The sequence below is a fragment of the Protopterus annectens genome, chromosome 1.part1 (assembly GCF_019279795.1).
Source record: "Protopterus annectens isolate FY-2018-M chromosome 1.part1, PAN1.0, whole genome shotgun sequence".
Classification (NCBI taxonomy): domain Eukaryota; kingdom Metazoa; phylum Chordata; order Ceratodontiformes; family Protopteridae; genus Protopterus; species Protopterus annectens.
The window spans coordinates 427,511,033-427,537,800 of record NC_056726.1 but is presented as its reverse complement, the minus strand read 5'-3'; the positions used below and the strand labels follow the sequence as shown (position 1 = coordinate 427,537,800).

Genomic DNA, 26,768 nt, shown 5'->3' with positions numbered 1-26,768 from the left:
AAAAACTCCTGTAGGAACGGGTAAAAAGTCACACAGGAAGGTCTGGAAGGTCGCCTGTCCTTTAAAATGGGCAAATGTAGCACTGGGCTTGGCCAATCAGTGGGTGAATGGATCCAAGTAGCTGATGGATCCAAGCGCCGAGGAATCTCTGGATCAGGTCCTGGAGTAGGAGCCAGATCTGGTGTCCTTTTCCGTGATTTTTCTGGTTTGTCTATTTCTCCTTCTAACACTAATTTTTTTTTCTTCTTTTAACTTTTCTCTCGCTTTGGTTTTCCTCTCTTTGATGGCTGGAGAAACTAAAGTGGAGAAAGTTGGCTCAGCAGGAAGAACTCCCTACTCCCTTAACTATCAGCTTTTCCTTCCTTTGCTGTACTGCTCTAGTGCTGAAGGAAGGAAGGGCAAGCTTGACATGGGGTTTCCAGGTGTTCTGCCCCCAGGCAGTAAATACATTTTTGGTGAGGAGCACGGAGGGGCAGTTTGTGCCCACACACAGTTCAATGTTTATAACCATGTGTCTCTGAAATTTTGGACCATAAATAACAATATGGAACCATCAATCTAATAAACAACCTGCACTCAAAGACCAAAAATCTCAAAATGCATGGTTAAATACTTGAAACACTATGGATATGAAAGAACAGCATTGCACACTAAGAAAACTCTAGAAAGTACAGTTTTGTACCTACCATAAATGTAGATGTTCCAGTGCTAATACAGCTGCAGTCATAACAGATGGGTTCTCCTGCCGTCAGGCGGGTCCTCGGTCGGCCGAATTCCAAAGTCTAGGTCCGGCGTCAGTTGTCGTCGCTTTCTTTCCTGACGTCAGTGCGACAGGGGTATATAAGACACAGCCGATGCCATTTTCTTCAGTCTTTCTTGCCCCAGATGTCAGGTGCCCCCAGAAGGAAGGCAAAATATATATATATATATATATATATATATATATATATATATATATAAAAAAAATATATATATATATATATATATATATACATATATATACATATATATATATATATACATATATACATATATATATATATATACACATATATACATATATGTATATATATATATATATCTATATATATATAAAATATATAATCATGCATTGCAATATAATCAAAAACCAGTAGTTGCAAGCAAATACACCATAGAAGGATAACCCAATCAAGTTGTGAGATGAGGAGTTAGCCACTAGGTCTGTACCCAGAGGGAAGGAGGGAGGAAACCTGGACTGCAGCTGTATTAGCACACAACATCTACATTTATGGTAGGTACAAAACTGTACTATGTTCATCGTGCATACAGCTGCAGTCATAACAGATGGGTAGAATCCCAAAGCTACGCACAGGGTGGTAGGCACTAGGTGGAACTGGGAGGAGCCAGAATGCCCTGCAACACAGCAGTGGTAAAGCCTGCTCTAGTTTTGGAGTATAAAGGTAGGTGGTAGTGTTTAGTGAAGGTATGCACAGAACTCCAAGTGGCTGCCTCCAAAATATCTTTGGTAGGGACTCCTCTGAGGAAGGCTGCAGAGGTAGCTGTGGCCCTTGTGGAGTGGGGTCTGATGCCTGCAGGTACAGATTTACCATGAAAGGAGTAACAAAACCATATGCAGTGGCCTATCCATTTTGAAATAGTCTGTTTGGAAATTGGCTTCCCTTGAGCTCCTACAGCATAGGACACAAAGAGTTGTTCTGATTTCCTGAAAGGCTTTGTTCTGTCCAAATAGTAACATAGCTGTCTATGGATGTCTAAGGAATGTAGCAGCCTTTCCCCTTTGTTTTGAGGATTGGGGTAAAAGGTAGGTAAGTGTATGGCCTGATTTAAAGCTACTCTGGATACTACCTTAGGCATAAATGACGGGTTGGTTCAGAGGAAACCCTGTCCTGATGGAAGATGAGAAAGGGCTGCACAGCCATGAGGGCTTGTAGTTCCGAAACCCTACGAGCTGAGGTAATGGCCAGAAGGAAAGCTGTTTTCCAGGACAAATATTGCAAATCTGTTGAGGCAGCTGGTTCAAAGGGAGGCAATGTTAATTTTTCTAGAATGTAACTAAGATCCCAGGCTGGTATTGGTTGTTTCCTTGGAGGTCTTATATTCTTAGCCCCTCTGAGGAACTGTCTTAAGAGTGGGTGGGAGAATAATGGTGGATCAGTGTTGTATTTAGCGGAAATGGCTGAGGCATGGATTTTGATGGAGGAAAATGAAAGTCCACTGTTCAACAGCTCAGCTAGATACTGTAATATCTGAGGTAAATTCAGTTTTCTAGGATCCTGGCCTTTTTCTCATTCCAAGTGCAAAACCGTTTCCATTTTGGAGTAAGCCTTTCTAGTAGATGGCCTTCTGGCCTCCAAAATGACATCCTGCACCTCCTTGGAGAGTAGGGTCTGTTGTGGTGTTAAGGAATTTTCCATGCAGCCAGATTGAGTGTTTTCAGCTGACTGTGAAGAGTTTTGTAGCTGTGCTGAGTCAGTAGAAGAGGCATTAGAGGTAGGGTCCAGGGAGGAGAATGTGTTAGGCTCCTCAGGAGTGGGTACCAGTGTTGTCTTGGCCAGTCTGGAGCGATCAGTATCATCTTCGGTCTGTCTGCTCTTGCTTTCAAGAGCACCTTGGGCAGAAGAGGCAAAGGTGGGAAAGCGTAAACTGTCCATGCTGCCCAACTCAAAGAAAGGGCGTCCACTCTCCAGGCCTTTGAATGGAATGTCCTTGAGCAGAATTTTGTCAATTGATGATTCCTGTGGGAGGCAAAGAGATCTATGTCTGGCCTTCCCCACGCCTGGATTATCTTTGTAAACACTTGAGGATGCAACTTCCATTCGTGCGCGTCTGTCATATTTCTGCTTAGATTGTCTGCCCGCGTCTTTTCCAAACCTGGCAGGTACTGTGCTTGAAGTTCGATTTGCCCATTCCAGAGCCAAGTTCCAAAGTGACATGGCCAGCCTGCACAGGGGGTATGAATGTGTTCCTCCTTGTTTGTTTATGTACCACATTACTGTGGTGTTGTCTGTTCTTATCAATAATTGCCCTGGATGCAGGAGGTCCTTGAAAGCTGTAATTGCATTTATCACTGCTAGCATTTCCTTTTGATTGATGTGAAGGTGCTTTTCCTTTTGGGACCATTTGCCCTGAATGCACCTGTCTGCCATGTGTGCCCCCCAGGCATAGTCTGAAGCGTCTGTTGTGATGACTTGATTTGCTTGAGGCTTGCAGAATGGTAGACCTGTGTTTGTTTGGCATGCTTGGGCCCACCATAGAAATTCCTTTTGCAAACATGGGATTAGTGGTATTATTGTTTCCAAACTGTGGCTGTGTTGAGACCATAGTTTTTTTTAGGTACCACTGAAGTTTCCTCATATGCAACTTTGCACATGGGATTAGAAGAATGCAAGATGCCATGAAGCCCACAGCCTGCAGGATTTTCCTTGCAGTTAGCCTGGTACAATTTGTTAGTATTTTGAAGTACTAAGTTAGTTGCCCCTGTTTTTCTGGCGTAAAAATAGGCCATCTGGGTGTGTGTGTCCATGTTGGCACCCAGGAAAATTATTTTCTGAGATGGTGTTAGCCTGGATTTCTCTTTGTTGACTGTGTATCCCAGAGAATTCAATAACCGTGTTACATAAGTCAGATGTTCCAGAAGTATGTGTTTGCTGTCCGCTTGGATCAGGCAATCGTCCAAATAAAGGTAAATTTGTATCCCTTGAAGTCTGCAGTAGGCAATTACTGATGCCAGGCATTTCTTGAATACTCTGGGCGCAGTAGATAAGCCAAAGGGCAATGCAGAGAATTGATAGTGGATTGAACCCGCAAGAAATCTGAGGTATCTTCTGCAGTTTTGTCTGATTGGGACATGCAGGTATGCCTCCTTGAGGTCCAATGTTACCAGCCATGACTCCTTGCCCAGCATGGGAAGAAGCTGCTGTAAGGTGAGCATCTTGAATTTTGGTACGAGTAGAAATGTGTTTAGGATGGATAAGTCCAAAATGGGTCTCCAATCGGTTCTCTTCCTTGGTACCAGGAATAGTCCAGAATAAAAACCTTGACCTTGTTCGTGAGAAGGTACCTCTTGAATAGCTTTCATGTCCATGAGCTTTGAAATTTGTATTTGAGCCTCTGCCCTTTGATTGTGTGGCAGGTTCGGCATGCCTCTCATTTTTGGTAGAGTGTGAAAATGAAATCTGTAGCCTCTGTTTATAATGTCCAGGATCCATTTGTCTGTTGTGATAATATGTCAATTTTTTGAAAATAATGCCAGTTTTCCTCCCAAGGGTGCTGCCAGCTGAGACTTGCTTGGCATGCAAAGGGGAAAGTCATTGGGTTTGTTTCCTGTATTGTTGTGCACTGTCTTCGCCATTGTCTGCCTCTATATGATCCTTGAGATTGTCCTCTGCCCCTTGTGCGCCTGTATCTACCTCTTTGGGGCTTGTCAGTGGCTGGAAAGGACCAGTTTTTTGAAGGCCAATTTCTGCTAAAACGTGGTGGTTGTACCTGTAGAAAAGCTTTGACAGTTTGCATAGATTTAGCTTTTTCTTCCATTTTCCGTAGTATATCTTCAGCATTAGTACCAAATAATACATCCTTTTGTAAAGGAGCATCTAGTAGTTTAGCTTTAACATGATCAGGCAAGGTTTGTTCCCTAAGCCAGGCATGTCTACGAATGACTGATCCTGTAACAGCAGCTCTACTTGAGGCCTCTAGAGCATCATAGCCACATTGTAATGTGTGTTTACCCACTTGTTCTGCACTATGCATCATATCCTGCAACTCCTTCAAATCTGGTTGTTCAGGTTGTGACATTTAATTCCTTAATTGTGATAACAGAAACTGCTGATATTTAAGCATATGGAACTGACAATTTAAGGCCCTCATGGCTAAGGTGGCCGAGGTATATACCTTTTTCCCCACCTTTCTAAGGATCTAGACTCTCTTCGAAGGTAATGGATTCTTAGCAGTAGAGGCCTTCATTCCCTTGGGGCCTTGAGAAATGGTTTCAGGGTCAGCATTATGGCTTTGTAAAGAAATTGGTGTGAGTTAGGAACTCTGTAGTACCTATCAGGCTTGACTGGGGCAGGAGGCAGGAATGGATTGGGATTAAGGCAAGCCTCGAGTAAACATCAAGTATGTCCAGGACAGGAGGTATCGCCAGAGGTCTGTGCTGAGGTAGCAAAAGAAATTCCCTAAGTCTTTTCTTGGAATCTGAAAAATCTTGGCCTTCCCAATGGAAGTGTTCCCTCAAGGTATGCAAGGTTTCCCCGAAAGAAAAATCCTCTGGGGGAGATACAGAAGGAATGGACTGCTCTGCAACAGAATCTTCAAAGGGAGAGTACGAGTGCTCCTCTTCATCAGAATGTTCTGAAATAATGGAGCCCTGGTCAGAAGAGGGAGAATCTTCCTCCACTCTGTGTCTCTTGTCCGGAGGGGGTTGGGAACCCCTGATAAGAGTAATAAAATCCGCAGTCATTTTGAGCATCTGTTTTTTAGGCATGGGACCTGGAGATGGGCCCTGTACAACAGGCCTCTTGGGATGCATGGCTGATTTAGACTTAGTAAAGGCCTTTATGGAAAAGGAAGATGAGGGACTGAAGACACCATGGGTGGAAGTGGACCTGTCCACATTAAGAGGCTCAACACTCACAGTGGCTTCGGTAGCTGTAGTCAGGGTATGGGCCGAGGTACCTGCGGTCTCGGTTACAGAAGACACCGCCAGAGAAGTGTCATCGGTAGTCAGGGGCTGCGTAGGCACCTCGATGAGAACCGGACCATGTGTAGCCGGTTTTGGCGTGGTGTCGGTGGAGGCCGCGGACCTCGCATGTTGGTCTTTGTCCTTGCATTTTTTGGGCAAAACGGTAGTCGGAGTCCCCAACGACATTTTATAATCAAAAGCTTTACCAAAAAAGTGCTGGGCGAACTCCGCCCGACGCTTAATAGTGCGTTTATTGAAAGTAGCACAAAAGCGACAGCCCGAGATGTCGTGGTCTGGGCCTAAACAAGGTATACAGAGGGAATGGAAATCCGTATGCGGTATTTGCTTCCCACAAGAAATACAATTGTTAACTTTGTCTGACATCGGTCTGAGGCAAGAAAAGTTTCCCCAACGGGGTACTTAGCTTTAAAGACTTCGGTTTCCAAATTTTTGTAATTTCAGGAGCTGGCCGACCGGCACTTGCGAACTGCTTCTGCTTCGGGCGCCACGTGGCAAAAAAGACTGAAGAAAATGGCGTTGGCTGTGTCTTATATACCCCTGTCGCACTGACGTCAGGAAAGAAAGCGACAACAACCGACGCCGGACCTAGACTTTGGAATTCGGCCGACCGAGGACCCGCCTGACGGCAGGAGAACCCATCTGTTATGATTGCAGCTGTATGCACGATGAACATCTACAAACATTACAGTACTGGAACTGCTAAATACACTAACTTAACTAGTGATTTTACAAACTATCCTACAGAACCTAAGAAAAAACACTATATTAATAAACTACATAGGAGAGGAGAGCGTAGTGGTGTAGCGGTTAGCACTGTCACCTCACCGCAAGAGGTTCTCCAGTTCGATTCTCAGCTGGGGTGCCTTCTGTATGGAGTCTGCATGTCCTCCTTGCATTCGTGTGGTTTTCCTCCCACAATCCAAAGACATGCAGTAAGTGGACTGGATACTCTAAATTGGCCCTAGGTTTAAGTGTGTGCATGCGAGTCAGTGATGCACCCTTTTGAGGAGGGTTGGGCCTCGGTCTAGCAATCCAATCCTGTAAAATCTGTACTTGTTACAGAAACGAGTGCTGAAGGGCGCTCATTGCCCGATGTGCTGATCCAGGATTCTATATGGGAGGAGCAATGAAAGGATATAAATTCTTTTGACATAAAATGAAGTTCTACAGAGTTCTCAAAGATGCGACCAAAATCTTCCATGGTAAATGAGATCTAAGGTGATTAGGTGGAGCACAGGGAATTATTGTTAGGGATGGAGCCAGAACCCTGCAGCAAGAACTTCCTAACTGATGCAGAGGTTGGATCCCACCAGATTCAATAACCCACAGTTGAACTGGATGAAAAAAAGATAACACTGGATCAATTAAGAAATACAGAAGAAGGTTTCCCAACGAAGCATTTATCTGAGTATTCAAAGCAGTGGTAACAGTGACCAAACAACGATCAGTCTGACAGATACAAAGGCAAGATAGTCTGATGAATTATGCTAGTACATCTGCCTATACACCCCTATGCTTTTGAGATGAGACAACATGTCAAGCTTAAGATGCTGGGAAGGTAAAGCTTTGGTACCCCTGCTGGATGACAACGGTGATAACCCATGTCTTAAAATACTACAACAGTGATTTCAGTGAGGTCATCTTACAATACGAATATAAATACCAGGTTTCTTAAAGGGGAAATACTGCTTTTAACAGAAAATAAATGTAAATAGTACTACCTAAAAACTGCAACAAATTCTGTGTGGAGAGGTACACAAATGGGTATTTACCTAACAGAAAAAAAAATTAAAAAAAAACGCTCTTAGCCAGTTGCTGCTCTTATGAAGCCCTGTGCTGGTTCTTCTCTAGAAGGCAATAAAATATTGAAGAAATCTTCACTTTGACTGCTGAATGGCTAACACCAAGGCAATAAAATATTGAAGAAATCTTCACTTTGACTGCTGAATGGCTAACACCAAGGAGGGCAGTCTGTGTGTGTGTATGGGGTGGGGGTGTTGCCAGAACTTTGTGAAGCTGGCCAGTTGCTATTTCATGAGCAGAGAAACAATCCATATAACCTAAAGACAACTGTTTCAAGTAGGAATAATGAACATTTAGCATTCTCTGACATCACAAAAATTGTTCAATTCCTTCCTTCAAACCTCTCTCCACCTCCTGAACATTATTCTGCATGCATTGTTCCCACAAATTCCATTTACTTTTATGCAATTTGCTCTTTCCTTTTTCTAATGATCCCACCTCCAGTTCTTTTATCAAATTTACAATATACAGTCTTAACTACCATTGCTTCAGATTTTCATAGGAGGTTACTAGGGTATTGGCCCTGAGGCCCTTATAAGCCTAGCCAAGAGTTTAGCCCATATTTAGACAAGTCAGGACCCAAATCCCCTGTCCAGCAGGGACACAGGTTGAATCCCAGGGGTGTATTTTCCATTCCCATCCAGTTACCCAGGTTGCGCTTAAAAAGGGATAATGAGGTACTCTGACGTGGACAGGTAGTCTATTCCACAGATGAGGAAGTCTCTGGGACATAAACCTAACCTGTTAACAAGTCCTATTAATATCACAGACCAGGTTGAGGTTGGGCATATGGGTTGCTCGAGTGGAGCTTATTTGCGGATATGCAGCAGTCCCATCAATGCAGGGTCTGAGATTGCTTTGTATGTCAAACAGAGGTCACCCCTGAGGAGTCTGTATGAAACTGAGTAGAGGGATAGGGCTTTTAGCCTATCTGTGTAGGGTAGATGTTTGAGGCCTCGGATTCTCCTGGTGAGGAACCTCTGTGGTCTTTCCAGGTGCTGCCTGTGCTTTGCGAGCTACATGCTGAAGGGGGCGTTGTACTCAATTGCCCTTATAAGGGAAGAATACAGGGATGTTATGACCTCTTTGTCCCTGGATGAGATACCCTTACTTATAAGGTAGGCCATGTAGAAAGCTTTCCGTACAACAGAAGCAACATGGTGGTCAAAAGTCAAGTTGCTATCAACCTGGGTGCCCAAATCCCTCACTACTGATTTTGTACTTAGGACATTGTTATTAATGTGATAATATGTGGGATGTCCCTCTCCCCAATGGGGATGATGATGCATTTTTTGGCATTCAGCTTGAGGCCATGTTTCTGTCACCAGTCATTTGTTTGGGCGAGACCCTCTTGGGAGGACATTCGCATCACTTGGGGAATTGATGACTGCGCCCAGCTTGCAGTCATCTGCAAACTTGATCAGCCATAGTCCACTGGTTTTGGCCTGCACCTCAGAGTATAACCCAAATAATAGAGGCCCCAAGATCAATCCCTGGGGTACGCCGCTCGTTACGGATTGACTGCTTGAGGTGGGCTTCCCCTACTTTGATTAGGTGAATTCTATCAGCCAGTTTGCTACCCATCTGGTAACATATGGAGTGATGCCTAGTTGATAGTTTATCTACTAAGCCAGAGTGGGGAATAGTGTCAAAGGCTTTGGCTAGGTCAAGGTAGGTGGTGTGCACTGTCTTCCCCTCATCCATGGCTTTGGTGACTGACTCAAAGAAGTTGACCAGATTTAACAGACATGACTTCCCCTTGATAAAGCCATACAGGGTGGGGTTGAGTGTTTGGAGGTTGCCAAAGTCCCTGTTAATGAGGTCCATGATAATCCGTTCCATGGCCTTGCAGATCAGACTAGTTAGGTTGATGAGTCTATAATTTCCTGGATCGGTGGACGCTCCACCTTTATGTAAAGGGATGACAGTGGCTGTCCTCCACACGGCTGGGACAAAGCCAGTACTCTGGCTTTGGTTGAACAGGGTGGATAATGGTGCTGGAAAGTTCATGCCTGAGTTCATGTAGGATACAGCCAGGGATATTATCGGGTCCCATGGAGGCTGTATTTTTTGCCTTTGAGAGGGCAATGACTACCTGTTCCCTAGAGATAAGGGGTGGGGGGCAGGTACTGGGGATGTCCCGATTTACCGATAGGGGAGGGGAGGACAGAGAGGAGAAGTTTTCGCTGAATCTGTCAGCCAGTAGATTGGCTAAATCTACAGCATTTATGTGGTATCCTTGACCACCAGTTCTGAACGGACTTGGGTGCTTCCTTTGAGATTTCAGACATATGTGAAGAAGGCCTTATGATTGTCTCTAGTAGATGTGGCCAATTTGGACTTGAAGTTGGCTTTAGAGGATTTCACTAGTGCTTATTTGCTTGTTCAGGGTAAGGAGATATTGTTTCCAGTTGGACACCTGCTCCTTCATAGTCCTGGACAGCAATTCTTTTCCTTTTGTTATACAGTTTATTTATTGCAGATGTCCAACAGACAGGTTTACTCTTCCTTGCAGAGAATGATTTTGTCCTGTCCATTATTCCTGAATCAATCCATCTATATGAATGCTCGTATAGTACTTGTACATTTGGACATTGGTGCCAGTTCCTACAGTGGGGAAGGGGGCTGTGAAGCTGTTTAAACCATCCATTAGAAGGTTGTAATCAGCTATGGAGAAGTTTGTTTGACCCTAGCTAGAGGGGATCAGGGGAGATGGTGACTTCGAAAGGGACTGCTTTATGGTCAGATCTTACCAGGGAGGAGGATACTGTAGAGGTGCTGCTGTGGTTACCAGGGTTGGTTAATACCAAGTCAAAGATATTATCACCACTTGTGGAGGTAAAGTACAGTTTTGTACCTACCATAAATGTAGATGTCCGAACAGGATAGCATCTGCAGTCATAACAAATGGGTTGTCCTGTCGTCAGGCAGCCCTTCGGTCGGCCGGATTCCAAAGTCTGGGTCCGGCTTCGGCTGATGTCGCACTTCACCCGACGTCATCTCTGCTGGTCTTTGGGTATAAAGGCATCAGCCGACGCCATTTTCCTCAGTGTTTCTTGCCCCAGATGCCAGTTGCCCTCTTGGAAAGTTAAAATTTGGATAAATGCCAATGTTTCCAAAATAGTAGAAGGCAAACACAAAAAATAAGCATGTATGTACATATATACAAACAAATACACCATAAGAGAATCCCCCCCAGCTAGCTATTAGGAGGGTAAATACCCTAGGAGTACCACAGAGGGGAAGGAGGGTGGGTAATCCTGACTGCAGATGCTATCTTGTTCAGACATCTACATTTATGGTAGGTACAAAACTGTACTATGTCCTTCAAGGATGCATCTGCAGTCATAACAAATGGGTAGAATACCATAGCCAAACTAGGGGAGGAGGAAGAAGAATTATGGTGTAGTTAGGATCCCTTGCAGTACAGCAGTGGCAAACCCTGCTCGGGATCTAGAGTATAGAGGTAAATTATAATGCTTGGCAAATGTATGCACGGAGGTCCAAGTAGCCGCCTCAATAATGTCCTTGGTTGCCACTCCTCGTAAGAAAGCTGTGGTAGTGGCTGTAGCCCTTGTAGAATGAGGTCTTATGTTCTGTGGAATTGGTTTTCCATGGTAGGAGTAACAGAATCTTATGCAATTTCCTATCCATTTGGAGATTGTCTGTTTGGAAATTGCTTTTCCTTCCCTTCCTGTTGCATAGGCTACTAAAAGCTGGTCAGTTTTTCTGTGACCTTTGGTTCTATCCAGATAGTAGCGTAACTGTCTATGTACATCCAAGGTATGCAGCAGTCTTTCCCCCCTGTTCTGTGGATTGGGAAAGAAGGTAGGTAGGTGGATTGCCTGGTTTAAAGACACTCTGGATACCACCTTAGGCATAAATGTAGGATTAGTTCTCATGGACACCCTATCTTGATGGAAGATTAGGAAGGGTTGTACTGCCATTAAGGCCTGTAGTTCCGAAACCCTCCTTGCTGAAGTAATTGCCAGTAGGAAAGCAGTTTTCCATGATAGGTGTTGAAGATCTGCTGTTGCTGCTGGTTCAAATGGAGGGAGTGTCAACTTTTCTAGCACAAAGTTCAAGTCCCATGCTGGTAATGGTGGTTTCCTAGGAGGTTTTACATTCTTGATCCCTCTGAGGAACTGCCTGAGTAGAGGATGCGAAAAGACAGGTGGATCGAAGCAGTATTCTGCTGAAATAGCTGATGCATGTATTTTAATGGAGGAATAGGACAGGCCTGTATGTAGAAGCTCTGCTAAGTACTCCAGGATGTTAGCAATATCTATGTTCGACACATCTTTTCCTCTTTCAGTACTCCAAATGACAAATATTTTCCATTTTCCTGCATAGTTCCTTCTTGTTGAAGGTCTGCGGGCTTCAAGGATAATGTCTTTAACCCTTTGGGACAAGTCTGGGTTAGTTGCTGCTATGTGATGTTCCAGGCAGTCAGTTGCAAGGTTTTTAGGTTTGGGTGCATGATGTTGTAGTTGTTCTGAGTTAACATCAAAGGCATCAGGGGTATTGACCACATTCTCCCCTGAGACATGTTCCTCAGCAATGGATACCAGTGTTGTCTCGGCCAATTTGGAGCTATCAGGATTATCCTTGGACGTTCCTCTTTGATTTTCAGTAGTACCTTGTGCATCAAAGGAAGAGGTGGAAATGCATATGCTGTCAGGCCTTTCCAACTGAAGGATAGAGAGTCCACCTTCCATGCAAGTGGGTGGTATGTCCTTGTGCAGAATTTTTTGAGCTGGTGATTGAGTGGGGATGCGAATAGGTCTATTTGTGGCATTCCCCATTTCTTTGTGATGGCCTTGAAAATGTCCGGGTGTAGCATCCATTCGTGAGCATCCGAGGTGGTTCTGCTTAACATGTCTGCTAGGGTGTTTTCTTTTCCCGGCACAAATATTGCCTGTAACTGGATGTTGTAGCTCAGAGCCATATTCCAAAGGTCCAGAGTCATTCTGCATAGGGGTATGAATGAGTGCCTCCCTGTTTGTTGATGTACCACATGACTGTGGTGTTGTCTGTCCTTATCATTAAATGGCCTTCTTTGAGGAATGGTCTGAATTTCTGGATTGCTAGTTTTACTGCCAGCATTTCTTTTTGGTTTATGTGCAGGTGCAGCTGGTCTGGAGTCCACAATCCTTGTATGCATTTGTCCAACATGTGCGCCCCCCAGCCTAGGTCTGAGGCGTCCGTTGTGATGGTCTGGCTTGCTTGCAAGTTGTGGAAGGGCAAGCCTGGGTTTGACTGGCATGCTTGAGCCCACCATAGGAACTCCTGTTTCAGGCACGGGATTAGTGGGATTTCGGTTTCTAAGATGTGCCTGTGTTGAGACCATAAATTCTTTAGGTACCACTGTAGTTTTCTCATATGCAGTCTGGCATGTGGGACCAGGATTATGCATGATGCCATGAAGCCCAAGGCCTGCAGTACTTTTCTTGCTGTTAGTTTGTTCTGCTTTGTTAATGCCAAGAAGTAAAGAGGGAGTTGTTCTTGTTTTTCTGTAGTTAGGAATGCCATTTGTTTTACTGTGTCCAATTCCGCACCCAAGAATGTTCTTGTCTGGGATGGTATCAGTCTTGACTTTTTTAAATTGACTGTGTATCCCAGGGCTTGTAGTAAGCAAATGACTCTCTGTAAATCTGTTGTCAGCTTGCTTTTGTTGTCCGCTTGTAACGGGCAGTCGTCCAGGTATGGATAAATTTGGATTCCCTGTAGCCTGCAATGAGCGATTACTGATGCCAGGCATTTTGTGAATACTCTGGGCAGTAGATAAGCCAAAGGGCAATGCTGAGAATTGATAATGCTCTGATCCTGCAAGAAATCTGAGGTATCTTCTGCAATTTGGTCGTATGGGGACGTGCAGGTATGCCTCCTTGAGATCTAGAGTTACCAGCCAACACTCCTTGCCCAGCATGGGAAGAAGTTGCTGTAGGGTCAGCATTTTGAATTTTGGGACAATGATGTATGTGTTTAAGACGGACAGGTCGAGAATAGGTCTCCAACTTTTCTTTTCTTGGTACTAGGAAGAGTCTGGAGTAGAATCCTTTGCCCTGTTCTGTTATTGGTACTCTTTCCACAGCTCTCATCTTTGTTAATTGAGCTATCTGCTTTAGAGCTTCTGTTTTTTGATTTGGAGGTAGGTTTGGCATTCCTCTTTTTACTGGTAAGGTGTGGAAGTGGAACCTGTAGCCTTGGTCTATGGTTTGCAAAATCCACTTGTCTTTTGTGATATAGTGCCAATTTTTTGAAAATAAGGCTAACTTTCCGCCTAAAGGTGCTGCTATTTGCTCCCTGGTCGGCGGTGTCAGAGCCAAGTCACTGTGATTGTCCTGTTGCAGTGGCAGTGGTTGTGTCTGTGCCTCGGTTATTGCCTTGCCACTGTCGTCCTCTGTAGGCACCTCCTCTGGATTGATTTCTGCCTCTAGAGCGTCTATTCCTACCTCTTTGAGATTTTGAGGAGTCTGGAAAGGACCAATTTTGGCAGGCCAGTTCCTGCTAAACCTTGGGGGCTGAACCTGTAAGAAATCCTTAACTGTTTGTACAGATTTTGCCTTCTCTTCCATTTTCTTCATTACTTGTTGAGCAGGTGTACCAAATAGACTGGCCTTATCCATAGGAGCATCTAACAGCTTTGCTTTAACATGATCCAGCAAGACCTGTTCTTTCAACCATGCATGCCTTCTTATCACTGTGCCAGTCATGGCTGATCTAAATGAAGCCTCCAGTGCATCATAGCCACATTTTAAGGAATGGTTACTAACCTGCTGAATGTTATTCACCATTTCTAAAACATATTTCTTATCTAAGGAGTCATCAGAGGACAGCTTCTTAGTTAACTGATCAAGCATAAACTCTTGGTATTGGATCATATGAAACTGACAGTTTAAAGCTCTAGCTGAGAGAGTAGCAGAGGTGTAAACTTTTTCCCCATCTCTAAGGACCTGGATTCCCTTTCAGAAGGGATAGGGTTTTTTGCTGAGGTCGAGGCTACTGCCTTGGGCCCCTGGGATATAGTCTCAGGATCTGCAAGTGGGGCCTTGTATAGGTGGTGATGAGTGTCTGGCACCCTGTAAAATCTATCTGGTTTGGCAGGGGCTGGAGGTAAAGTATCAGGAGCAGTGCAAACATCATTAAATGCATCATCCACAACAGGCAGTACTGGAGGTATAGCTAAGGGCCTATGTTGTGGTAAGTGCAGAAAGGTCCTAAGTCTTTTTCTTGAATCTGAGAAATCTTGTCCCTGCCATTGGAATTGTTTTCTCATGGCATGTAAGCTTTCCCCAAATGAAAATTCCTCTGGTGGAGAGGCAGATGGAATGGATTCTTCAGCATCGGAATCTTCATAAGTAGAAAAAGGAGCCTCTGGCTGATCTGTAATGTCTGAGTCATCCGAAGAATCATCTGAGGACACTGGCTCGGGGGGCTCTGCCCTAGGTCTCTTTTCTGGGGGCTGAGAGGCCCTGTCTGGGTGAGTTTGGGATCCCCTAATTAAGGATATTAAATCCTCTGCCAGAGTAAGCATTTGTGAACTTGAAGTGGGCCTGTGTGAGGGGGGCTTAACAGGCACTGATTTAACAGTTTTGGCTGCTTTAGCCCTGGCAAAGGCCTTGATAGACATGGCTGCAGGAGGCCTAGCAGCACCACGTGCTGGGGTAGAGACATCCAAAGGGATGGTGTCTGATAAATCACTAGGAACCACAGTAGTAGGCAAAACTTCAGAGGCCGATTCAACTAAGGTAGCAGGAGTCTCAGTAGTAGTCATGGATTCGGCTGAAGATTGACCGGTTTTCTCGGTTTCGGCCGAAACTGAGACACTCGCGGCTTGCTTAACCGTGGTTTCGGCCGAAACCGTGGACCGCGAGTGTCGGTCTTTTTCTCTGCGTTTTTTAACAATTTGGGTAGTCGGAGGATCCGACGGCATAATGTATGCAAAATCTGAGCCGAAAAACTGTTCAGCAAACTCCGACCGACGCCTAAGCATTCGTCGGTTGAAGGAAGCACAGGCTGAACAGGCTGCTACGTCGTGGTCTGGGCCTAAGCAAGGCAGGCAGTAAGAGTGGAAATCTTTATGAGGTATTTGTTTCCCACAAGTTAAACAGTTATTGACTTTTTCTGACATCGGCTGAGGCAAGAAAGAGTCCCCAACGGGGTACTTAGCTTTTTAGAAGTCTTCGAAGTAGTATTCGGTAGTAGTAATCTCTGGATCTGACTGACCGGCACTTGCGAACAGCTTCTGCTTCGGGCGCCACGCGGCAAGAAAGACTGGGGAAAATGGCGGCTGATGCCTTTATACCCGAAGACCAGCAGAGATGACGTCGGGTGAAGTGCGACATCAGCCGAAGCCGGACCCAGACTTTGGAATCCGGCCGACCGAAGGGCTGCCTGACGACAGGACCACCCATTTGTTATGACTGCAGATGCATCCTTGAAGGACATCGACTAGCTGTTACAAGGCATCTGTATTGATTAAATTGAGGAATCTCTGGGCATTTGTGTTCTGGCATGAGTAGTTTTTCCAATCTATGGTTGGGTAATTAAAGTCATCCAGGATCAGGGTAAAGGGTTGAATCTTGATAGATTTGAAGAGGTCCAGATAGGTGGAGTGGGCATCTTGAATCAAATTTGGGGACCTGTAGCTAGCTATAATTTGAACAGGGGTCTTGTCAATGGTTAACTGCACCTGGAGTGTCTCCTGTGCGTCATATTGTTTGACCAGCCTGGAGGTGTGTGTGTCTTTAATATATACTGAAACTCCACCTCCTTTTGCTTTGCTGCCCACAGTTTGGGGTCTGAATGTGTGATAGGATGAGTAACCAGGTAAGGCTGGGGTGCTCTCCACAGCTTTAAACCAGGTTTCTGTGTCTGCACAAATGTCAGCATCTTCCAGGGTTAAGAATGCTTGCAATGAGTGCAGTTTCATGTTTAGACTCCTAGTGTTTAGCAGCATGAACTTCAATTTGCATTTTGTTGAAATTGTTAAGTTGGTAGTATTGACCTCGTGACCTTTCCTAAAAAGGCACTATGGGGGAGTCAAGGGTCTTTGTCAGAAGCCTGAAGCCCAAGTGAGACAGATGCAGGCCATCTCTAGCAAAGCATCGTGGTCTATTGATCATATCTTCCCAGGCTGTTGGTTCCTGGATCCCCCTGGAATGACACCAGAAACTAAGTCAATTGTTAAAGTCAATCATTTTCTGTTTGTATTGAGGCATCATTCTGGGTGACCGTAGAATGCTGCTTAAGGCCAGGGACATACCTGCCTGGGACACAAATTCAGCGAGCTCAATCATGTCTCTCTTCATACAGTCCAGAGAGGTATGCCTCAATTCGTTCACACCAACATGGACTATGACAGAGTCATGAGAGACTTGAATGCCTGTGTGATATGGCGGATTCTGCTCCTGACAAACAACTAACCATGACTTTTCTCCTTATCCAGCCTGGTGAGAGGCACATCTGTATGTCAAACAATGGAATCTCCTATGACTAATATGTTGGGCTTATGGTTAGTTCTTAATGGTTGCAAGACACTGATGTGTGGACTATGCTTGGTATGTGGTGTGGAGGGGTTGTGGAGTTCTCATGTGTTTTTGCCTCTGAGGTCTTCTTTGTTTGGGTTTGTTTTTGTTAAGGACCTCTGCATAAGTGGGTGTGTGTTCTGTAGTTTTGGGTGGTGTAGTGATTGTGTTGACAACCTTCTCAGTGTCAGATGTACTGGCTTGAAAGGGGGAGAGCACAGACTTTAGCTTCTTTATGTAACTGCATCTCTCACAAATTGTGTTTCTAGGTGGTAGTAGTAGATGACTGTCCGTGTACATGAGGTTGTTGCTACACTGTCTCAGGATGCCCATATCGACCAGGCTGGGAGGAGAAATCGTAGGAAACTGTCCATCCATATTTGTCAGAATCTGAGGAAGAGAGCCCAGGGAGAGCTCAGAGATCGGCCTAAAGCCCAAGTGCTTAAACCAAAACTAAGAGGCTTAGAATAACACTTAAAATTTAAACAGGCTAAAAACAGCAGTAATAAATGCAGCGGAGAAGATGCAATTGAACATTTTAAAGAACAAGTAGCAGAAAAAAAACAAAATGAAGTAATAGAGTTGGAGGAAGAAACAGAAATACTGTAAAAGCAGCAAGCAAGCTGAATAAAGTTATTTTTTTAAGCAAAGTGGAAAGGGAGAAAGGAGGAACAGAAGATAATTCAAGGTTAAGTAACTAAGGAGGCTGGCCTTCTCAAATGTTCTCTGTATTAGGTAGAATGAGCTAATGACACTAGACTGGGAGGAGTGTCCCAGATCAAATTTACAGTAGGGGCTGGCAACTGCAAAGCCACCAAGTATAAGAAAGTACAGTTGTGTACACTTACCATAAATGTAGATGTTAGAGTGTATTCACTGTTGCAGTCTTCATACTTGGGTTATCCTGCCAGGGGTAGCCCTGAGTCGGCCCGAATACCAGAGGCTTAGTATTTCTGTGTCGGTTGCTGTCGCTTCAGGACTAACATCAGGTCGTCAGTGGTATAAAAACAGGCAGCTGATGCCATTACATCAGTTTTTCTTACCCCAAATGTCAGGAGCCCCCAAATAAGGAGCTAAGTTATGGTGGAATAACACCACCAGTAGAAAGTAAACACCAACAGCCCTGTAAGGAGTGAGGAAGAGATAGAGACAGATAAGAGAGCTGGAGGGTGGGAAACCAGGACTGCAACAGTGAATACACCCAGACATCTACATTTATGGTAAGTGTACACAACTGTACTATGTTCTTCGTGTTTCACTGTGGCAGTCCTCACACTTGGGTTGATTCCCAAAGCTGAAGAATGGGTGGAGGCAGTCAAGAAGAGTTGGGGCTGGCTAGTATGCCCTGCAGAGCTGCGGTTGCAAAGCCAGCCCTGGATTTGGAAAAGACAGGCAGGTGGCAATGCTTGGTGAAGGTATGGAGAGAGCTCCTTGTTGCAGCTTCTAGGATGTCCCTGGTAGGGACTCCTCTGAGAAAGGCTGTAGAGGTTGAAGTTGCCCTAGTGGACTGTACATTTGATCTGGGACACTCTTCCCAGTCTAGTGTCATTAGCTCATTCTACCTAATACACAGAGAACATCGGAGAATGCCTTCTGTTCCTCCTTTCTCCCTTTCTTAAAAAAATAAATAAATAAAATTTTGCCTGAATCTCCTTGTGTTCTGACTGCTTCTCAAACATTTTGGAAATAGAGTATATTTTAGTGCATTTATTATAACTGTATTTGCCTTCATATTGCTACAACTCAAGTGCTCTAGGCTGCACTGCATCCGAATTGTTTGTGTGTTTTAGCTGCTTTGCTGTATATATAGACTTCTCTGTATATGTAGACTACTTATTCTACTGTGTTACTGCCTCAAATCGTTTTTCAGTTGTGCACTTGCCTTGCTTCATTTAAAAAGCTTTAAATTGCTAATTTTGTAGAGTTTTAATTGCATTTACTGTTTAGGACTACACACTCAAGTGTGTTAGCCTTTTCTGTTTATTTACTGCATTGTTTAGCCTGTTTTAACCAAAAAAAAAATACTATCTTGTTTGCTTGTTTCCCACCTTTCCTAGCCAGTATAGTCCAGATCCTAGGCTTTGCTCGTCTCAGGACTTTATTTTCTGTGTTCAGAGCTATCCAGACCTTGCTGTGGAAGAGGGAAGCCCTACTGCTTACCAGTGAGGTGAGCATTGTACTGCCTATCTAACACTGGAGGAGTGGTTTCCAGCTCTGAAGTTGTAATTTTATTAGACTTTTTGGGCTGATTTCTATCCCTTTCAACTTTCTGGCTTAAAAATGCATGTGTTTGCACATGTTTCGCATCGTGCAGCACCGCAAAGCTACAGTCTAACTATTCCAGGTGCCAGAAAGTGTGCTCTTCAAATTTTTCCTTCGAACTAGCTGGTTTCTCAGTAGTAGCACTAAAATCTGAACCCCTGTGACTAGCACTTGCTCTAGAACCTGCTGGAACGCACTAGGAAGCCTGAAACTGATACAAGCACTCAACTATCCTTGTCAATAAGGAGAAGTTAATCGTAGCCACTAAACAGCCTACAATTGCAAAGTACCTTGCAAAGGTAAGGGAAAACAGCTCTTGCACTTTACAAAAAAAGCACCTAAACAGGCATGTCCAAGGGTCAGCTTCCGGTGATTTCTCCTGTCCACCTGGTGAATCTGGGCATACTGGGGCAATGCGGCAACTGCCTCATGTACACAGACAACCCTCTCCTCCTACCACCCAACACTACAACCTGTGAGAGATGCTCTTACATAGCCAAACTGGAAGCAAAGCTCTCTCTGGCCAAGACTGTGCTAAACAGTCAAGAGGAGAAGGTTAACACCTGCACTACACCTCAAGCAACTCATAGACCTTCAAAACCCACACCATCAACACCCACACATAGCAACACTAAACTCACATGCGGAGGCCCTTTACATTAACCTGCCCAAGCAACAAGGACCTCCGAAGCTGAAATGCAAACACCAGTCACAACCGAAGTGACACAACTCAAAGCACCAGTGTGCCACCCAACAACAGCCCCTAAGGCAAGACAATGTACCCAACACTTTAGTCATAGGTGACTCTATAGTCAGGCACACTGATGTCCCACTCACCAGGCTGAACAAGGAGAAAATTACAGTCAGCTGTCTGTCGGGTGCCAGGATCCGCCACATAACGCATGCAATCAAGTCACTCCACAACAAGTACAAATACGACTCTGTCATTGTCCATGTTGGAGTGAATGACTTGAGATGTATCTCCCTGGACTACAAGAAAAGAGACATGGAAGAGCTCTTGGATCATGTGGCCCAGGCAGGTATGACCCTATCCCTGAGTAGCATCCTGCCTTATCCCAGAATGATACCACAGTATAAGGACAAAATGAGTGACTTCAACAATTGGCTAAGCTTCTGGTATCATTCAAAGGGGATCCAGTATCTGTCTGCCTGAAAGACATGATCGACAAACCACGATGCTTTGCCAGAGATGGTCTGCACCTGTAATCCCTGGGACTAGAGTTACTGGCTAAAGATCTTGCCAACCCTATAGTGCCTTTTTAGGCAAGGTTCAAAGGACAAAACCACCACCATAACAGATTCAAACATGCAAAATCTGAAGGTAATGCTATCTGTGCAGTAACTGAGACCTGGTTCAAGGCTCCAGAGAGCACCCCTGCAATACCAGGCTACAACTCTTACAACACTTTTCGGCCAAAAAAAACAAGACTGAAACACTAAAGGTGGAGGAGTGTCCATATTCACCAAAGATATTCACACTTCCAAGCCAGTTGCCCAACAATTCCCCACGTGCAACTAACACTAGGTAAAACTGCAGTCCAAACTGTAGCTTGCTACAGATCCCCCACCATGCCCCATGATTCTCACTACACCTTGCTAAACATACTGGAGAATATTAAAATACAACCAAACACCCCTAATACTGGGTGATTTCAACTACCCTGCCATTAACTGGGAAAACTACTCGGGTACCAACACCTTTTCCCAACAGTTCTTGGAATTAATAAATTCCAATGCCCTGGATCAACTAATCCATTGTCCCACCAGGGGCTCCAATATCTTAGACCTGGTCATTACCAACATGAGAGATAGATGCTCCACACCAGTGGTCACCCCCTCATTGGTCAGGTCTGACCATAAGCAAATCACCCTTGACATCCGCATCCCACCCCCACCCCCCCAGTAAGGAAACCTCCATAAAAAAAACTTCTCCAAAGCCAACTTCATGCTACTGAAGTCAGAACTGACAACTTCATGACACCCATGCAGACGGGATCTGAAAGTTCGACTGCTGAATCCTACACTAAGGCACTGTATGAGCACATCCACTTGTGCATGAATTGTGCCATCCCAAATAGAACCAAGATGCTCTCCTCCAAAAAAAGGAAGGCAATCTGGCGGTCCCCTGCTATAAACAAACTATACAACAGAAGGAAGAAACTGTTGCAGAAAAAAGGAAAATCCCAGGATGCAAAAATCTCCCTCACCAACCTCAGTAAGAAGCTGAGATCCCTCATAAAATCCTCAACAGTTAGTTACGAAAATGAAATTGCCAAAGATTCCAAAGACAACCACAAGGCGTTCTACAGTTATGTCAAGAATCTAAATGGCAATGCTCAGATCTGCTCTGAGCTACAACAGAATGGCATTAAATATACTGATCCCAAGGATACTGCCAATATCTTGGCAGATTGATTTAGTGCCAACTTCACCCCCTCTCACCCCCTAAAGGGCTCATCTCAATACCAAAAGATTGCCAATTTCCAGTAATCACGGCCACACAGGTAGAAACTGCACTCCCCAAAGCTAAGAATACAGCATCCATGGGATTAGATGACATCCCAGGCTGTGTACTACATGAACTACAAAATGAACTGGCACCTCACCTAAGTGTCATGTGGCGCACAGCTACAGTTATCCCACTCCACAAGGGGGGATACAGCTTGGATCCCGGGAACTACCATCCCATCAGTCTGACGAGCCTGATCTGCAAGGGCATGGAATGCATTATCATGGAACTTATAAACAAAGACATTGGCAACCTTCAAACACTGGACCCCACCCAGTTTGGGTTTGTGAAGGGCCAATCTTGTCTCCTGAACCTGACTGACTTCGAATCAGTCTCCAGAGTTGTAGACAAGGGTAATGCAGTCCACACAGCCTATCTGGACCTAGCCAAGGCCTTCAACACCATCCCCCACTCTGGAATCATACATAAACTTAGTAAGCTGGGCATAAATCCCTACATCACTTGATGGGTTGCCAACTGGCTTACTGACAGAACCCAATAGCCAACTCCAAATCCAGCTCCAGACAAGTGGAATACATCAGGGTTCAAGTCCTGGGACCACTCTTGTTTGGCATCTACTTCTCTGAAGTACAGGCCAACACTAAGGGACTCTGGCTAACAAAGTTCGCAGATGACTACAAACTGGGAGTCATTACTGAATCCCAAATGATGTGGATATTCTACAAAAGGGCCTTACAGAAACAGATGCCTGGTGCCACAGCCATGGGCTCAAGCTTAATGCCAAGAAATGTATAGTTATCTCCTTTGGAAAAAAACATGTATCCATGAATTACCACATAGGTGGCAGTACACTAAACATCGAAAGTGTGATGAGAGACTTACAGACACAGGTGGACAGTGATCTCACCTTCGCTAACCACATCGCCACAACAGTCAGGAAATCCTTCTATGTGGCACACCTCATCACTAAGGGCTTTTCATCCAGAAAAAAGGAGGTCATTGTCCCACTGTACTCATTCCTCATTAGACCCATTATAGAGTATAACACCCTGTTTGGTATGTACCTCACAAGACATCTGCAACAGCTGGAAAGGCCGCAGAAATACCTCATTAAAAGAATCACAGGCCTAAAGCAGATGCTATATGCTGACTGTATAAAAAACTCCAGCTATACTCTGTGGCATATCGTCTACTCAGAGGCGATCTCTGCTTAACATACAAGGCCATGCCAAACCCTGAGCTGTTGGACATGCTGCACTTAAAGAAATCCCAATCCCTCAGAGCCACACACTCCAGGGATCTAAACCTTGTCATCCCAATGAACAAAACATGCTGGAGGGATAGGTTCCTGACCCAGAGACTCCCCATACTCTGGAATATACTGCCCATACATGTCAAGCAGAGCGCCTCCTTGGCCCTCTTCAAAAGGAACCTTGATGATTGAATGGGAGATAGGAAATTCACCCCGGGGATCATGTCAGTCACCCTGCTAGACAGGGGTCCAGGGAAGTAAATATTGTGGGAAGAAATATCCAGGGAATTGGTATGGCTAGGTTTGTATAGGCCCTAGGGCCGATAGCCTAGTACCAACCTATGAACCTGTGTGTTCTGACCCCCTGTAGGAGTGGTTTCCCATGGTGTTTGTAACAAAAATAGATACAATGTGCTATCCATTTGGAAATGGTTTGCTTTGATATGGCCTTGCCCTCTGCCTCTGGTGCATAGCTGACTAGTAACTGGTCAGATTTCCTAAAGGGCTTAGTCCTATCCAGGTAGAATCTGAGCTGTCTGTGCACATCTAAAGAGTGCAGGATCCTTTCCCCCTTATTTTGAGGTTTAGGGAAAAAGGCGGGTAAATGGATAGATTGGTTGAGAGCCACACTGGACACCACTTTGGGCATGACAGTTGGGTTAGCCCTGAGGGAGACCCTGTCAGCATGGAAAATGATGAAGGGGTTCCACAGCCACATGTGCTTCTAGTTCAGACACTCTTCTAGCTGAAGTGATGGCCAAAAGTAAGGCTGTTTTTCAAGAGAGGAATTTTAACTCTGCTGAAGCTGCAGGCGTAAAGGGGGGGGGGTAAGCTTTTCCAACACAAAGGTAAGGTCCTAAGCAGGGGTAGGGGCTCTTCTGGGTGGTCTTAAGTTGTTAGCCCCTCTCAGGAACTGCTTGATGAGAGGGTGTCAGAAGAGAGGTGGCTCAGTGCTGGCTGTGCTGGGTCAGTTCCTTTAGTCTGAATCCAGGAGCAATACCTTTTCCACTTATCAGCATAGGATTTTCTAGTACTGGATCATCTGGCTTCACATATAACATCCAGGACGTGCTTGCTTACGCTGGCGACTGGAGAAGTCAAGGAATAAGCCAGGCTGTGCAAATGTGGATGTAAGAACTCTCCCTCCTGCTGAGTCAGGAGACTTGAAATCTGAGGGAGGTGCCATGGAGGGAACGGAGACAGACTGCACAGGTCTGGGGCAATCAATATTACCCTTGGTCTCTCCTCCTTTATTTTGAGTAGTACTCTGGCAAGAAGAGGAAGGGGGAAATGCATAAATTGAGAGGTTTTCCCAGTGGAAGGACAGGGCATCCACCTTCTAGGCCTTGCTATGAAGTTCCCTGGTGCAGAATTTGCTGAGCAGGTGGTTGTAGGGGGAGGCAAATAGGTCCACCTTCATGGTACCACATTCCTGGGTCACAAGGCTGAAGGTGTTGAGGTTTAATTGCCACTCGTGTGGGTCTAGGAGATTTCTGCTTAAGTTGTCTGCCAGAGAGTTTTGGTTGCCTGGTAGGAATTGGGCTTGAAGGTGAATATGCATGGCTGAGGCCATGTTCCAAAGGGTCATGGCTAGCCTGCACAGTGGGTTCCCCCCTGCTTGTTGATGCACCACATCACTGTGGTGTTGTCGGTTTTGATTAGAAGAGGTCCCGGAGAGAGTAGGGATCTGAAAGCTGTTAGAGCATGCTGAACAGCTAGCATCTATTTCGGGTTGATGTGCAGATGAATTTGATTTGGGCTCCAGTGGCCCTGAATGCACCTGCTGTCCAGATGTGCACCCCAGGCATAGTCTGATGCATCTGTGGTTAGGGTCTGGGTGGCGTGGGGTTGTGTAAAGGGAAGCCCCTTGTTGTGGTCGCATGCTGCTGCCCACCAAAGGAACTCTTTCCTTAGACAAGGTATCATAGGTATGATAGGTTTCCAGGTCCTGAGAATATTGGCACCAACAACTTTTTAAGTACCACTGTAGTTTCCTCATATGCAGTCTGGCATATGGAATTAGTAGAATGCAGGAGGCCATGAACCCCAGGGCTTGCATGATTTTCCTTGCGGATGACTGGGTTCTGGTGGCCATTTGAGAGAAGTAGCCTAGCAGACAGGCTTGTTTTTCTGGAGTAAGGAATGCCAGCTGGGATGCTGTGTCCAAGCTTGCTCCCAGGAATACAATTTTTTTGACTGGGGACTAGTTTGGATTTCGTTTTGTTGATGGTGTACCCCAGTGAGGTTAGAAGGTACTTTACAAAATGTCAGGTGCTGCAACAGCTTTTCCTGACTGTCTGCCTGAATCAGGCAGTCGTCCATGCAGGGGTAACTATGAATATTTCTTTGTCTGCTAAAGGCAATGACTGGAGACAGGCATTTTGTGAAAACTTTGGGAGCAGTGGATAAGCCAAAGGGAAGTGCAGAGAAATGATAACGCATAGATCCTGCCCTGAAATGTAGATATTTCCTGCATAAGTCCCTGATTGGGATATGCAGATAGGCCTCCTTTAGGTCTAGGGTGGCTAACCAAGCATCTTTGGATAGCATAGGGAGAAGCTGCTGTAGGGTGAGCATTTTGAATTTTGGTACCACCAGGAAGGTGTTTAGAATGGATAGATCTAAGACTGGGTGCGAGGTGACGTTTTTTCTGGGTACCAGGAAAAGTCTGGAATGAAAACCTTGGCCTATCTGTTCTGCAGGAACAGGATGAATTGCCCTTATGGAGAGCAGGGACTGAGCTTGGTTTTGTGCCTCTGCCCACTGGTTTGGAAGAAGATCTGGGAACCTTTTCGGGGTTGGCAGCATGTGGAAATAAAATTTGTACCCCTGGGATACTATGTTGAGGACCCATCGATCATTGGTGATGGAGGCCTAGTTTTTTGCATGGTAGGCAAGTTTTCCTCCTAGGGGCATGAGCAATTGGGCAGAGGCGAGGAGTTGAGAAGTCATTGTGAATTCTTTCCATAAGGGGGTGGTTTGGCATTCCCTAAGTGGAGGTAGTCCATTGCTTAGATCTCTGTATACCCTGAGACTGTTGTCTGGGGTGTCTCTGCTTCCCCTAGGTCTAGTCTGAGGTGGCCTTGAGGGGGATGGAAAGGACCAATGTTTCGAAAGGCAATGCCTACTGAATCTTGGAGGCTGAACTTGCAAAAAATCTTTGACTGTCTGCATAGACTTAGCTTTTTCTTCCATCTTTTTTAAAACCTCTTCTGCTTTGGTGCCAAACAGATTGTCTTTGTTCAGAGGTGCATCCAATAATTTTGATTTGACATGGTCTGTCAAGGTCTGTTCCTTAAGCCAGGCATGCCTTCTAAGTACAGAACCTGTGACTGCTGCCCTGCAAGATGCTTCTAGGGCGTCAAACCCACATTGCAGGGTATGCTTGCTGACTTGGCTTGCAGAATGCATAAGCTCCTGTAATTGTTTATTTTCTACACAGTCAAGGAAGGTAGATCATTTTTGCTTAATACGTTCCATAGTATGTTGCTGGTATTTCAGCATGTAGAATTGACAATTTAATGCTCTAATGGCAAGAGTTGCAGAGGTGTATACTTTTTTACCCCATCTGTCTAATGCTCGGGAATCCCTGTCCAAGGGGGTGGGATTCTTAGCTGTACCTGCTTTTATTCCTTTAGGTCCTTGGGAGATGACCTCTGGGTCAGCAGTAGGATTCTTGAAAAGAAATGTGCGAGTCAGGAACTCTGTAATACCTGTCAAGTTTCC

The 26,768-nt window shown here is 45.1% G+C and overlaps 1 protein-coding gene across 3 annotated transcripts in view; it reads right to left on the bottom strand.

The window, feature by feature from the left end:
* The window catches only part of POLR3H (RNA polymerase III subunit H), a 312,552-nt gene that overhangs the window by 39,148 nt on the left and 246,636 nt on the right, over window positions 1–26,768 (bottom strand). The window lies entirely within an intron of this gene.